This window comes from Chiroxiphia lanceolata, chromosome Z (assembly GCF_009829145.1).
Source record: "Chiroxiphia lanceolata isolate bChiLan1 chromosome Z, bChiLan1.pri, whole genome shotgun sequence".
In the NCBI taxonomy this organism is placed as follows: domain Eukaryota; kingdom Metazoa; phylum Chordata; class Aves; order Passeriformes; family Pipridae; genus Chiroxiphia; species Chiroxiphia lanceolata.
Genome location: NC_045671.1, coordinates 10226369 through 10241005, shown reverse-complemented (window position 1 = coordinate 10241005; position 14637 = coordinate 10226369). Strand labels below are relative to the sequence as shown.

General features: G+C 46.1%; 1 protein-coding gene across 4 annotated transcripts in view; it reads left to right on the top strand.

Annotated features, from left to right (window-relative positions):
• The first annotated feature begins 2700 nt into the window (after positions 1-2700).
• PDZD2 (PDZ domain containing 2) overlaps positions 2701-14637 on the top strand; it is a 204399-nt gene continuing 192462 nt past the window's right edge. For 3 of the 4 annotated variants that reach the window (XM_032675774.1, XM_032675773.1, XM_032675770.1), the window contains exon 1: positions 2701-2781. The gene's annotated coding sequence lies outside the window, so the exon portion shown is untranslated. Of the gene's footprint in view, positions 2782-6282; positions 6335-14637 lie in introns of those variants that run through there. The other variant, XM_032675772.1, reaches the window with a different exon arrangement.

Sequence of the window (14637 nt, the reverse complement as noted above, 5' to 3'; positions counted from 1 at the left end):
TCTGAAATTCCTATATATCAGTTTTGGAGAGATCCATACTCACGAAACCCCATTTAATTAGGATTTTGATGCTCATATTCAATAAGAGGTGCATAACCTTCAGGAAGAGCAGTAGAAAAATAGTATTTTTCAGATGTGTAAGAGGAGAATGTAAAATATTGCCAGCAGCTTTCAGAATTACTGATTCTGGTTGTAGATAAAGCTGACCTTTCCACAGACATCTGCAGAATAAACCCAACACGTATAGCACAGTATCTTTTCCACTTTTTGGCCTGAAATCAGAAGATATAAGCAGTGATTTATTTACATTACAAAACCGAATGCCAACAGCTGCCTATGAAAGCACTTAGTAAAAGACATTGTTTATGAGCATCAGCTTTGACTCCATTGCATAATCCTGCCAGAGGCCAAATGCTCTGCAGCAGGAGCACCCAGCCTTCAGCACTTTATATTGTTATCTTGCAATTGATGCAGAAAATGGGGAAAATGATCATGACTGACTTCAGAGAGATTTAAGTGATACTGTTATGTGAAAGGCAAGAAGGCTAAAGGAGTCCCTTTCTATGCTGCCTCTGTGTTGGTGTAACCCCTGAAATGAACAGAATTGCTCTGATTTGAATAAGAAGTAGTTCATGCATAATCTGCTCCCTTGCCTTAGCAATGAGCTGAACAAATAGGCTGGACTTATGGACCTTTTAAAATTAAGATAATGGATAATCAGAAGTTAGTGCATGTATATTTTGGTGATTCTGATAAGCTGCTGCTGCTGGGGTTAATCATCACATTTGCGTGGCTATTGTATATTATTTCCTGCCAGAACTGATCACAAGGGACAACCTGAAACAAGGACTCAGAACTCCAGGCTGCTATTCCGAGGTGCTGTGGGCCCTCTGAGGATTTTTCGTGCCCCACTGGGAGATAATCACAGTTTTGAACTGGGGAGTCAAAGGGTGTAATCCTCAGAGTTTCTTCTGCTTCACCCCATCATCCATCTTGCTGCTGTGAGCCAGCACCGTTTCCAGCGAGCTACCTGGGAGCACACAGAAATGATTTGCAAGCGTGGCTGTTCTCATGTGGATAAATAATGAACAGAGCATTGTTCAAAGACAGGTTTCTAGAAACAGGGGGAAAAAAAGTCATGGAGGGAGGCTGAGTGAGTCTGATATTGCAGTGCTTTTGGAGGGGTCTTGAGTGGTGGCAGAACTTCATGCACCTCGAAATCTTTTTTCACTGACATTTCATTGAATCATGTGCTGGATTAACCCTGCAGTGAACCACCTGAGGGGCTCACTCTTGTGTGAAGATGCAGGGGAAAACCAGGATGGGATTTGGTCCTCCTGGGTGGTGCAAGTTGACAGTGACCTGGCAAGGTGTCAACGTGTTTGCCAGCAGCATTGCTAGAAAAAAACTCAGCTAGCTGGGAGCTGCTCTCTCTGCTGTCCCAGTTGTTGTTACTTGCTCCATGTGCCTGGGATTTCCTCACTGGAACAAGGCCACTGTCAGGAATCACACACCTGTTTTTATGTACCTCACCCCAGAGTTCATCACTGTGAAAGGAGTTTTGTGTGGGTTTTTTTTCTTTTCCTCATTGCATGCTATGGCCTGGCCAAACACCACTGCAAACCTTCCTGCTCTGCATAGAGGGTGGTCCAGGGTGTGCTCTGCAGTGCTATTTTGTTTGTGTGGAAGTGTTCTGCATCCACAGAACAATTCAGCTTAGCTAACATCATCCTTCCCCTGCTGAAGAGTCCTAAGGCACTGCCTGGTACCTCGTGCCGAGCCTGTCACTACAACAAGTGCCTCTAGACAACCCTCGGCTCTAAACGCTGAGCTTGATTTAGTTATCAGCCCAGACATTGCCATCATGAGCAATCATCTTCAAAGGAGTGATAGGCAGAGCATCTGGGCCAAATTGTAACGTGATTACCTGACAGAGCTTTTAATAAAGACAATACTTTGGAGACACTTTGGTTGATCTGAATTCTTTTTTTTCTTTTTTTTTTTTTCTTTTTTTTTTTTTTTTTAGATTTAATTTTAGAACAGCACTGCTGGAAACACACTCCTTAAGCCTTGTGTAGGGGCATGAGTCAGGAAGGGGCTCTGGTTTGAAAGAAAACAGAGTCACTGATGATTCCCTTTTCCAGTGCCTGGGAAAAGTGAACCTGAAAAAGCAACTAAACATTTCTGAATGCACTTTCATTTTAATCATCTTAAGTTTCTCTTAAAAAAAAAAACTTCTAAAAAAAATTAGAAAGGATTGGTTTAGCTCTATTCAGAAAAAAAAAGGTAATTCACTGTTCGTTTAAATCATCTTTGGAACTAGCACTGCCTGCTGAGTGAGAACAGAAGATAAAAGCGATACAAACAAAACGTTTAAAGGACTTTAAATAAAACTCGATGTGCCCGAAAACATTAATACCCTGGCAGCGAACAACGCCTGCTCCTCGGGGGCTGCAGCTTTCAGGTAAACTCTTCCATCGCCGGCCGGCCCCCGCAGCACGGTCCCTGACCTCCCCCGGCTCTCCGCAGCCCCTGGAGCGCCGGGGCGCTGCCGGTGGGTCCCGCGGAGGGTGGGGAACCCCGCCCGGCACCGCCCCGCCGAGGGCCGCCCGCCCGCCCCTCGCGGGATCCCCGCGCCGCCCGCCCCGTCGGGGCCGCCCCCGCCGCTCCCGGGCCGGGCCGGGCGCACCAGGCGGCGGAGCAGCGGCGCGGGGCCGGGGCCGCCTGCCCCGGGGACGCCGAGCAGGTGTCGGGGCGCCGTGGCCCCCCGAGCCCGCCGAGGTGAGTGGGGAGCGCGGGGCTGCGGGCGGGGGCTGCGGGCGGCCGGGGCTGCCCCGCTGTGCGGCTCCGCTCCCGCGGGCACGGCGGGGCTGCGAGGGGCTGGGATCTGCGCTCGCCCCGCTGCGCTCTCCCCGCGCTGCCGCAGCGGGACGCGAGGGCTCCTTTTCCTGGCGGTCGGTGTGGTCATCCCCCCGACCCCGTCCACCGTCGGCTCCGGGGCTTCGTTCCCCGGCGGTCGGTGAGGTGCAGCCGCGTCCCCGTTGCCGGAGATGTGGCATCTCTCCCGGGGATCGTGGGTGCCTCCCCCAGTACGCTGCGGGCTCCATCTGCTGCGAGTGGGCAGAGTGCACCTCCCCACTCTGGTGCTGGGGCACTTCACCTCAACCAGAGTTGTTTGTGAGCGGCAACAATCCCCCCCCTCCATGTGTCGGTGGGGTGCCTCCACCGTGATCCCTGGGGCTCCATCCCTAGGGCGCCTGAGGGTGGCATTCCCTCTGCAGAGGGTCGGGGGGATGTGTACCCCATCATCGTGGGGGCTCCATTCCCAGGAGGCTGCTGAGTTGCAAGAGTCCCTGCCCAGGGGCCATTGGGGTCCATCCCTTTGTAGGTCAATGGGGCAAGTGTTGGTGGGGTCCATCCCGCAAAGGTTGGTGGGGTTTCATTCCTCTGGGGGTCAGTGGAGCATATCCCCTGATTTGGGGGTGCTTGTAGGGTGTCTGCCCAGCCCTTGCTCTGCTGATCCCAGTGTGCCTGCCTGCAGGGCAAGGGGCATGCTGTGACACTGCGTGCTATCACCCTGTCATGCCGTGACACTGCCTGTTACTGTCTTGCAGTGCAGCAGGGCCCGGGGATATGAGGAGAGGGGTTGCAGTTGCAGAAAAAACAGCAACCACCCCCCTTCGCTATATGCAGCGGTTTAATAAAATCAGACAGCATGAAGCATGTGACTGATTCCCCCCCTGATCATCAGAAGGTAGTTCTCTGTGTCATTAAATACTCCTGTCCGCACAAAGCAGGCTGTGATATATGCAGTGTTGTAAGCCCGGGAGCAGTTGTGGATGAGATGTGTAATTGGAAAACATCAGGAGCTGACCTCAAACTCCAAAATTAACTGTGCTGTCTCTCCTTCGGGTGGCCTGGGGTACTCTTTTAAACCTGTCTCGGTCTGTAACTATCTGTCCATTACACGTGGCTGCAGGAAGCTCTGATGCCCCTTTGAAGGTGCCATAAAGCTGTAAATGTGCCTAATATAACCCATCCCGTTAACCTCAGTGCTTTCCCTCAGTATCCTGTTAATGAAGGCTCGTGAATTTCTCTCAACGGGCTGTCAGATCTTCTCTGCTTCTGGCTGGAGAGAGCTTGGCGAGGCTGTGTGAGAGGAGACTTCCCAGAACTTCCCAGAAGGATCGACACAAGGGGTTGTTGTGCTCTGGCCAATGCAGTGGTAACGGGTTCAGGCACTGTCCCTGCATCAGCATCTTGATTTTAGGGCACTCCCAGGGCAGGGGAAACATCAAAGTCTTGGGCTTCACTTTGCTCCTGGCAAAGGGACAGCCGGAATGCTTGTGAGCAGGCCATCTTACCAGAATGCTCAACCACTTTGGTCTGTGTTCTTCTGCCTTCATCTTGAGGCAAACTGCAATACCTGTACACCCTCTGCAACTCTCAATTTCATGTCCAGGATGCATGTCCTTGCAAATATTGTGCTAATCCCTTGAGATGACTCACTAACTTTGCCTTTTTTAGAGTGTCTTCTACCTCTCTTGCATGGGTTTTTGCACTGGACAAATTATCTTCTGAGCAGCCAAAGCTCATAGTGCATGGAAGAATAGCCTGCAATATTACTGAGTTAATAATTTTCTGAAAAACAAAATGCCTGAATGCAAATAGAATGGAAAACATGTCTTTGAAGTATTTTTTTCTTTAAAATTATCCAGTGCCTAGCCTGGAGGAAACCTATTTTTTAAACTTTTATTAAACTCACTAGTATTTTACAGAAGTGGGAAGTTATTTTATTGTTTCTCCTTTTTGTTTAAAAGTCTTTCAGTTTTCATGACATGAGGTCTTTTCTGTGTTACCTTTTAAATGTTGACAGGGGATTGCTAGTCTAAGAAACTTTATGTGTGAGTAGATGTTTAGTCTGGTTTACCAGCTCCTGAGCTGACAAAGGCAGCTGCCAGCAGCTCTGCCCGGGGCACAGCAGAGCTGAGTCCAGCCAGGGATGCTCAGGAGTCCCAGGGCACTGATTATCTCAATTGAGTTGAAGTAGGGAGAGAAGGTCAAAATCCATGTGGTATTGTAATGGATTTCCTAGGCATGCAGAGAGCAGCAGCTATCTTGTATGGCAGGTATCTACTGCAGGGGCTGTTTGGCAATGCTGGTGACATCAAACCTCTGTGTTGTAAGAGCCAAATTTAAAAGGTGTTGCATGCCTTCATGATATTGCCGTAGGTGTTTTGCTAGCTTTTCAGTAGCTTTATGAAATAAGAAACATCTCTGGGCGGGAGTCTGTCTGGGTGCGAGAGCGCACACTGGGTGTTGGGACGTAGGAAAGGCTTTAATGTAAGGTCCACCTGCCTTAGCTCATCTGCACAAGGGTTGAGAAATGCTTCCTGCCTTTAAAATCCGAGCCATGACATCCAAGTCTGCAAAAAAACCCCTTTTTTTCTTTTGTTTGTTACTAACTATAGTTCTTGTACACAGCACACTTTGTCTCCTGAAAGGGCAGTTGAAATGCCCTAAATGAAAAGCTGTGGGTTTTGCCTGAGTAATACATGAGAAAGTCTTACAATGCAAGCACATTTCTTAATTGTGTCTGAATGTTGTTATTAAAATTAACTTCGCTGTATTTGTACATGTTTCTATACTAGGTAGATAATATTTCTGAATGCTATTATTGTCTTCAATATAGGACTTGTTCTCTTGCTGGGTTTCCTGCAGGTGTTAGTAGGTGCTCTGTGTAACATTCTTACCTTAAATGGGTTCAAACCATTAATAAAATCCATTAGACAAATGCAGAATTAAAAAAAAAAAAAAGTAAAAAATATGGTTTTACTGGGCAATGTTAAGTCAGGAAATACAGAGGCTGATGCTCCAACAGCAATATTAACTTGGCTGCAATACACATCCTGTAAGCTCTTTTATGACATACATCTCATAATGTAAACAGGAATAAGCATGTAGATTAATGTATGCAGAGAAGGAGTAGAAAAGAGTATTTTTCTGAGTCTGGCCCCCTTGTCCCTGTGTCAGCTGGCTCTTGCACAGAGCCTGGGAAAGCCTGGCACTGCCTTACACTGCTGGGCAGTGTGTCCAGCACTGACTCGGCTGCACCCGATTGCTGATGGAGTAAAAATAACTGCAGTGAATGAGTAATTTGGGTTTCGTTTCTGTCAAAACAATACCAGAGTAATGAAGTTTGTTTTGCTCCTTAAGGTCTGTGAGCTGTAGGATGTATGATCCTTAAGTGTTCCCTCTTGCATTATTCCCCACTGGCGTGCCTGGCCCTGCTGAGGCTGCTGTGGTTGTAATGAAGTGCAGTGGCTTTGCTTTGGTGAGTCTCAGCTTTCTACTTGTATTACCCACGTGTTACAGTAACAGCTCTCCCGGCTAATTTTAACTAGATCATGTACAAAAGTGATTACATGCTTATTGTATTTTAACACAGATCTGCAATGGACCAAGCACTATTGCTCTTTGTATTATGTTGTCTTAATTAAAAACTGTGTTATTAATATTTCAGTAAATTGATAAATTTCGCCTGAAGGTCTAATAGTCTAATCTGACCTTCGCCATGTCACAAGACATTATATCTCACCCAGTTACCACTGTTCTGAGCTGGAGATTTGCATGCGATGTGGTGTCGTCTAGGGCAGAGTCTGTGGTCCTTCAGCATCAGCTTCCAGCAATGACAAAGGTGGTCTGGGTGAATAAAATTAATTTATGGGTACTCTCCAGGAGAAAATAATTATCCTTTTCTGCCTAAAAAGGGCTCCTAATCTGGTATCAGCACACTGATATTGCTGCCTTGCTGTGACATTGTAAAGCTCTGCAAGGGAAGTGGGAGCAGCTCTAATTCTGCAACCTAATACTTCTCCTCTTATACCTGCCTAATTGCAATGGCTCCTCTTTGGTGCAGCCTCCCAAAGATGCTGCTAGAGCATTGTTGTAATCCACAGCATTGTGCTTTAATTTAATTACTGTTTGATTTGGCCAGCATTTTATTCACTTTCTCTGCAGTGTTAGTTTGCAGAGGGGTTTACTACCTGGCTGGGTTACAGCACTTATTGTGTGCACTTAACCTCAATTTCTCTTTAAGTGGAATTGTATTAAAATAATTTGACAAAACTTTGAAAAAACAATAGGGCTGCTTTTGATAATTGACTTACTCCCCCCTCCCCCTGTAAATAACTGTTTTTATTAAAATTATCATGATTCAGAGAGTCAGAATGGTTCAAATCAAACAGAGTGTCTGGATCCCACTGGGTTTTGGTTTTGGTCATTTTTGCTTTGTGAGAAGTGAAGGTAAGGCACCGCTTTGGGGTCCCACTACGGTGAGCGACCAGCTGTCCTCTGTCAGCTCTCAGAAGTGGAATGGTACCTGTCAGGATTTGTGCTGGGGGAGTTGTTAGAAAGAACAGCATTGAAAAATGAGAAAAGCATAGAAAATGGTCTCTAACTACATTAAAGACTTGTGAAACTTCTGCTGTTCTGCAAAAAAACCCTGTAATTTTGCACAGTGGAGCCATCCTCCCTGACTCAGACTGGGAGAAAGACCTATTCAATGTTACATTTTAATCATATACAACACAAAGACTTTTGCTGTGCTGTTTAAAATCCAGCTTTCTTTCAGGCTGTGTTCTGCCGGGATGTTTTCATCCAAAACGGACTGCTGAGGCTGACAGGAACAGTCTGAAAAAGCAGCTCTAACCTTCCTTCCTGACACTTCAATAGTGACACCCACTGTGGGAAACTAGGGCATAAATGCATTAACACTTGTCACTGGGAAGAAAATCCTCTCCATGATGGGCACCAGAAGAGAGTGATTCTTAGATTCATGATACAAATTGGTTCATTATTTATTTCAATCAAAGTCTGTAGGTGCTCCTACAATGAAAAATTAAAGTGCTCTTTGCAGAATACTTGTGAGCTGACACTCTGCCAACCCCAAAGTCTTCCTGACCTACAAAATGAAAGAGAGCTTTGATGCTCGCTGCACTCTTCACAAAGTCTCAGACAAACAGGCTTTGCCCAGAATTTTGACAGAGGCAGGACCTACTGAAACAGATGCCAAACCCACTTTGTTCACTGTCGCCTTCCAGGGGAAACATCCTGTTGTTGCCTCTTGGCGTTACAGATCTGTACGAGGGCAGCCCAGCTGCTTGGTCTTCTGTAAATACTTCGGACTTCAGTAGGTATCCCCTTACCAGTGCCACCATCCTGTTGCATGTTGTCTAAGTTTAGCAATGCTCTCATCTTCCCAGATGGGTAAAAGACAGCTTGTTCCCTGCTGGAGCAGGGTTTTCCCACTCCTCCAGCTGTATGCAAATGCAACACTTCTATAAATCAGTAATTGTGAAGGAACTAAAGGAACACACTGCTGCTTCTCTCTCTGCTCCCAAGGCAAAAGTGGTTGCCCAGCAGTGTGGGGAAAGTCTAGCTTTAAAACTGAGCAGTGTATTTTACTAAATGTGCTGGTCTTAGAATCATAGAATGGTCTGGGTTAGAAGGAACCTTAAAGACCATCTACTGCTGTGTACAGGGACATCTTTCACCAGACCAGGTTGCTCACAGCTCCATCCAACCTGGTCTTAAACATGGCTTCCCTGGGCAACCTGTTCCAGTGCCATGCCACCCTAATGGTAAATATTTTTTTCTAATATCTAATCTAAACCTACCCTCATTCAGTTTGAAGCCACTTCCCCATGTCCTGTCATTACATGCCCTTGTAGAAAGTCTCTCTCCATCTTTTTTGCAGGCTCCCTTCAGGTACTGAAAAGCTGAAAAAAAAGGTCAGCCTGAAGCCTTCTCTTCTCCAGGCTCAACAATCTCAATTCTGTCAGCCTTTCCTCATAGGAGAGGTTCTCCATTCCTCTAATCAACTTGGTGGCCTCCTCTCGACTTGCTCCAACAGGTCCATGTCCTCCCTGTGCTGGGAACCCCAGAGTTAGATGCAGTGGCCCAGGTGGGGTCTCACCAGAGTAGAGCTGAGAGGCAGAATCCCCTCCCTCACCTGCTGCCCACCCTGCTTTGGATGCAGCCAGGACAGGATTGGTTTCTGGGCTGTGAGTGCACATGGCTGGGTCATGTCCAGCCTCTCACCCACCAGCACACCCAAGTCCTTCTCAGCAGGGCTGCTCTTGATCTGTTCATCCCCCAGCCTGTGTTGGTACCAGGGGTTGCCCTGACCCAAGTGCAGCACCTTGCACTTGGTCTTGTTAAACCTCGTGAGATTCCCATGGGTCCACTTCCTGAGCTTGTCCAGGTCCCTTTGGATGGCATCCTGTCCTTCAGGTGTGTCAACAGCACCACTCAGCTTGGTGTCATCTGCAAATTTGCTGAGGCTGCACTCGATTCCTTTATCTGTGTCATTAATGAAGATATTAAATAACACTGATCCCAATATGGACACCACTTCTCACTGAGGTCCCTTGGGACTCTGAGCCGTTGACCACCCCCCTCTCAATGCAATCTTCCCACCAGTTTCTTGTCCATCTAACAGTCCACTCATCAAATCCATCTCCCTCCAGTCTAGAGAGGATGTTGTGGGATACCATGTCAAAGGCTTTACAGAAGTCCAGATAAATGACACCTGTAACCCTTCCCTTGTCCATTGATGCAGTCACCCCATTATAGAAGGCCACTGGGTTGGTCTGGCAGGTCTTGTCCCTGCTGAAGCCGTGCTGGTTCTCTCAAATCACCTCCCTGTTCTCTATGTGCCTTAGCACATCTTCTAGGCGGATCTGTTCCATGATCTTTCCAGGACCAGAGGTGATGCTGACAGGTCAGTAGTTCCCAGGGTCCTCCTTTCTTCTGGTCCCCTTTTGCACTCACCTGGGACTTCTCCTGCTGCCATGACTTTTCAAATACCGTGGAGAGTGACTTGGCAACTACATCAGCCAGGACTGTGCGATGCATCTCATGGGGTTCCATAGACTTATGTCTTTTTAAGTTCCTCAGGTGGTCATGAACCTGATCTTCTCTTACAGAGGGAAGGACTTTGCTCCTCCGGTTCCCATCCTGCTCTTCATTTACTTGAGAGGTGTGGGAAGAGAGGTTGCCATTGAAAACTGATGACCAAGATCTGTTGGGGTGTTTATTTCTCAGTACAACCGAAGATCAAAAAGAAACTTCAAAATGGCATGGGTTTTGAGAGAGCTTCTGTCCAAAGTCTGTACCAAAGCACAAGCCCCAAAGACTTTCCTTACTTGATGCCACTCTAACACTCTGATGCACGTGGTGCAGCTCCTTCATGTCCCCTGTGCTGGGGGAGGAGGGTGGGTGGGACCTGTGACAGCCGCCTCTGCTTGTTGTAGTGCCTGGCTCTCAACTCATCAGCTTTAATCAGGGCTGGCAGGAGCTCTGATGGCAACTGACCTCATGTCAAAGACTAAAGTCCCTGTCTCATCTGAACTCAGCTCCCTTCAGGAAGGATTTCAGATGACAAGTGGGACAGGTATTAAACATTAACCAGCTGTTCATCTTTAAAATACTAATCCTGGCTCTTAGCTGTTTTCCTAGGGTTTGAAGGACTTGAGACTTTCATGAGTGATGAATATCTCTCTCGTGGTCATCCCAGATCTGCAGTGCCAGTTTCCAGCTTTCAGGCCCTCCTCACAGGTGTCTCTGCTAGGAACATGCTCACTTTGTTTATCTGGGAATACAAATATGTGGGTGGGCTCACTTCAGGCCACTTTTCAGTTTGCCTCCCAGGCTGCCAGCAGCATAGATCATATTCCCCTTCCCTTAATAATCTTTATTCTTCTGTACCACTGAGCAATCTTCCTCCATATGGGTTGTATTTGGATCTGCCACTTCTTGGGATGAGGAGCTGAGTAGAGAAATGTCTTTGTTGCTATGATGGTGCTTGGGCTGTGAGGTGACATGTGGCACGTCATATTCTAGCAGGAATCCATCTCCCCTGTCTTACGGAGTAACAGGCATCGTCCTATTTCTCTTCTGAATAAAACTACAAGCGTTTCTGTATGGGAAATCTGTCCCATAGCTCAGCTGTAAAAAAATAAATGCAGCAAACAAACTGCACCAACAAAGTGGCACTATTCCAAAACGCAGTTATTGCGGCTGGTGCACGGTCACTGCTGTGAGGTGTGGGGCTGTGGGGAGCAGGGTGTGATGGGCTTGTCTTGGCCTGCAGCCTTGTCTTTCAGGCCATGTCCACGTGCTTATCAAAGGATTTAAACCTCTATGCAGTGAGTAGTCTGAAGTGGGGTGAATCACAGCTCCTGGATATGTAGGGGGGAAAGGGCCTGCTGGGTCACCTAGCCCTCTGCTTTGCTTTCAGAAGGATCCTTCCTAATTAAAGCACAACTGGTGATTGCAAAACGTCTTATTTGGGTGGTTTAATAAATTGCCATCCTCTCTGTGAGACATGAAAGTGTATCTACTAATGTGGCTGTAAATGTCTCAGCTGTGAGGTTGTTATTTACTGCACTATTGTAATGCAAATGTTTGTGGTTATGTTTGCATTGATCACACAGACAGTGCACACATTTTATTTCTTGGGGTATTTAGGCTTGCTTTTTTCTCCTTTCTGCTGTATCTGTTCTGTTACACACTATATAATAGAAATTGCTTGAAGTGTAATTGCCTGTCACTCAAGTGCCATTTTACAATATAGGGTTATATCAATCAGAAGATTCTTCCTCTTCCAATTAATTTTGATTTTTGGGGGTAGATAGCAGTGTTTGTCTGGAGAATATGCCACTAAATCATTTGGTATTTTATACATTTATTTACTTGTAAATGTATTTAATGTGAAAGGTAATGGCCTGTAGTTACAGCTGCAGAAGAGACCACTCACTGTCAGAGCCTTGTGGTTGGTCGTCATGCTCCCAGCATGGATGCAGCCTGAGTGCTCCAGTCTGATGGATGTGCAGTCACTGGTTGTATACTGCCAAGGAGGTGGCAACTGCCCTCTTTTTAGTGTGTGTCCTGGGGCATGAGGTAGGAAAAGGTTTAGTCATCACAGTTGCAAGTTTCCCAGATGAACTATTTTTTGAAGCTTATTTGTCAGTCTGAAGCCCTGTATGTCCTGCATGATTCTTTCACGGATGTGGGCAAGCATCAAAAATGGTAGCTGAGCTTTTAAACTGGAAAACTGTTTAGAATTGATATTTCTTGCTTTGAGTAGTCCTCTAATAGACTGACTTTTCAGTGTGTACAGAGACTGGAAAAATAGAGTCTGTGAATAGGAAGCCTTGCCTTGAAACAGACTGCTTTGTGATTAACGATTATGCCTGTAGCCTTTTAATACCTTGTATAGATGAGATGATAGCCCAGAGGTAATCTCTCTGATGGGATGCAGGGAGCATTGGTTGGAAGGTTTGATATGGCATCTTTTACTGTCTCTCTTCAGTGTTCATTGGTGATAATCCTACCTTGGGGCGGGGATGGCCTTGAATTTGATGGAGCTTGGATTAGATGCCAACTGATTTAGGCCTCTAATCTATAATGAGTAAGCTATTAGATTGAGTCCTTTAAGTACACAAAGAAATATATAAAAAAATTAGGAGACTTTTGAGCTTTGTGTACTATTAGTCAAGACAGTGGACATTACTTTAGCCATGGGCTCATACTCATAGAGATCTGCCTGGATCCATTGGTTTTTGTTGTGGGTAGGTAGGAGGGAGCTGTTTTAAAAACTACTTAAGTTGCTAAGACTGATTACTTTATTATTTTTTTATTTTTAATGACTGAGTCTGTCAAAATTGAACTTGAGCTCTTCTGTGAAAGACCTAATATTTGCCTTAAAACCACCTGGCTTCATTTTGGTCTGTAATTGCCTGGAGTTTGCCTGGCTGCATGGACTGCCAAAAGTGGTTGGTATGTCATTGTGTACAGCCTGGGTGTCAGTGTGTGCGCACAGTGTGTTAAGAGTCAACATCCCTTATTTGTTGGGGAAAAAAAAGAGAAGATCCACTGGGGCCCGTTTCTGCTAGAGCCAGAGAAAACCTGGAACAAAATCCCGTGTCTTTTATAGTTATCGTTTTCTTTCAGCTCCCACTTCCATTCATTTTATGAAGCTGCTGGCACTGCAGGGGCAGTTTGCTCTTCCTCCACTGCGCTCAGAAACTTTCTGTTTGCTGGGAGGTGCAGCTGTACCCTGCATTTGGCAGTTTGCATTGAGGAGCAAGCTACAATTTCAGTTTAAATGAACACTGTTTCTCTTAAATAAGAGCTTGTTTAAATAAAATCAGGTTAAAAACCAACTAAGAGTCTTTATGGAAGAGCTTACATGGCCTGGCAGGGCTGTGCATGAGCTTGGCAGCATTTCGGAGCAGTGACCCATTACAAGGGCATCCCTGTCTCCTTCTCGAAGCTGCCCAGAAAAGAACAGGTTCTCAGTTTCCCTTAAATCTGGCTGAATTTTGAAAGGAGAGTGAGAAAAGTGTTCTAGCTTGTGTTGATGCAAAATGAATGTAGATTTTTTCAGGGTCCTGTTTGTTTCAGTCGAGGGTGTGTAGGGATAGTCATATCTGGTGCGTTGGGAAAGACTTATAAAAACATTCAGGACAATAAAGAGCAGCTTATTCTGGCTGCTGGCATGCTTTCTTCTGTCTACCTGGTGGGTCAGGTACAAGCTGCAGCTCAATCCAGGCCAATGTCTGAAGTGATGTTCTAGGGGACTTGTGTATCCATGGGAAATGGGCACAAGCCTGGAAGAATGAACCCTCTCCCTATGCTAACAGTCCTCTTGCTGCTTATTGCTCTGCATTGCAGGAACCCAAATTACTATCCAAATATGTGTTCTACCTGCCTCTTAGTTTTCCTGATCACTTTAGTATTTGTAATCCTCCCTTTACATTCCTGTTGCTATGAAGAAAGGCAAAACAGGCAGGAGACACTGATTGTGTGCTTGAGAAACAATGAAATGTTGTTGGAAATGCTGCCAAAACTTGAAGAGGAAAGGGAAAGGATGAATCTGGGGGGTGAGGGGGAAATATTTTCTGTTATTTACATTGCGTGTATTAGCAATGGATGGAAAATTATTTCAGACAAAGCTGTGAATTTTGTTTGTCCTCCTAAAAACACTCCATTTTTTTTTTTTTAAAGCTTCCCTGTGAGTATTATGGCCAACCTCATTTCACAGCTTGATCTATTCATCTCAGTTAAATGCAATGGACAAAATCTACACAAAACAACTGCTTAACATTATAAGCAGCTTGCATAAACATCAATTATTAAGGTCACGAGAGCTCCCAGAAACCAGCTGAAATGAGTGCACTGTTGCATTTCTTTTTTCAAAACATCCATTAATTAATAAGGGGCTTAGTGCCCAGACTGTTTCTCCCTGCCTGCCTCCATCAGATTTTGCTTTCATCAAGTGGAGGGGAAAGTGTCACTTCTCTCTCTTCCTCCTCCCTTTTCTTTGGCTGGAGCACAGAAAGGTGCCAGACTTCATCCTTCATAAGCCCATCATTCACAGCTGTGATATCCTAAAATGCTCAGGCGGGTTGTGTTGGGGGTGTCACAACAGCAGCGCACCCTCTGGAAAGGCCAGGGGCTTCATTTCATGCCTGGACTGCCTGCGTGCCTGCCACAATAGGAGCAGGAGTCTGAAGTCAAGCTGCCAGGAGCTAGAGAGTAGTCACACTGACGTATTTGGGCAGTGCAGTG